The sequence below is a fragment of the Octopus bimaculoides genome, chromosome 5 (genome assembly GCF_001194135.2).
Source record: "Octopus bimaculoides isolate UCB-OBI-ISO-001 chromosome 5, ASM119413v2, whole genome shotgun sequence".
In the NCBI taxonomy this organism is placed as follows: Eukaryota; Metazoa; Mollusca; class Cephalopoda; order Octopoda; family Octopodidae; genus Octopus; species Octopus bimaculoides.
This window is the reverse complement of record NC_068985.1, coordinates 22815198-22816174: the sequence shown is the minus strand read 5'-3', so window position 1 is coordinate 22816174 and position 977 is coordinate 22815198. Positions and strand designations below refer to the sequence as shown.

The 977-nt window shown below is 43.2% G+C and overlaps 1 protein-coding gene across 1 annotated transcript in view; it reads left to right on the top strand.

The window, feature by feature from the left end:
- The window catches only part of LOC106876821 (secretory phospholipase A2 receptor), a 20216-nt gene that overhangs the window by 14755 nt on the left and 4484 nt on the right, over positions 1-977 (top strand). The gene's annotated exons all lie outside the window — the stretch shown is intronic.

Here is a 977-nt window from a genome sequence, read left to right as displayed (position 1 = left end):
TACCTGCACAGGAGCCAGTCCAGCGGCACTGGCAACGACCACTCTCAAATGTTGTTTTTGACGTGCAACCAGCACATGTGCCGGTAAGGCGACACTGGCAACGATCAGGCTCAAACGGTGCTTTTTACGTGCCACCGGCATGGAAGCCAATCCAAGGCCCTGGCAATGATCATGCTTGGATGTGCTTTTAACGTTCCACTGGTACGAGTGCCAATCAGGTGGTACTGTCATCAGCCACATCAGCAATTTTGATTTGATTTCACTTGCCTCAATAGGTCTTTGCAAGCAAAGTTTATTGTCCAGTGAATGAGGGGTACTCATAAGTGGGCTGGTTACACCCCACACTTGGATGTTTGCTTTTTGTTGTTGGAGAAGGATATATACCATTGATTGGAGCATGCCTTTCTTCCCAGGATGAATTCTTGTCAATGAAATGAATGGTGAGATGAAATTTTAAAGGTTCCATCAACTATCTAGTCACTTTTATTTGCAAAAATTTGCAGGTTTTCTTCCAGGATAATCAGAAACAAAATCATGTAAAACAATATGTAGTTTGCAATGGATTAGATTCATAAATTTCTCCAATAATTTTTTGGATGACTACATAGCTCTCTGTATTGGCAGAGTGACTCCTCTATGTAGTTTTACTGCAGTAATTAATACCATATTTGGTTGAGCCTGTGGCAGCAAAGACTTCTGTCATCCTTGGCCCCTACACCATATCTTTGCTCATCACTATCGGAGTAGCGATTGCTGTCCACAAGTGTGATCTCCATGACTCAAGATGGCTGTTCCAGTGCACCTCACTCACCATCCTCTGGGGCAACCACCTTTTCCATTTTGTCTGCTGGGGCCATGAGGCAGTCTGACTTACAGGAAATTTCATGTTCCACCCTTTAAATACTTAGATCCATGCAATATATGTTTTCCCCTTCGTTCAAATCCCATCAGAATGGACTTTTATGGTTTGTCCCTTC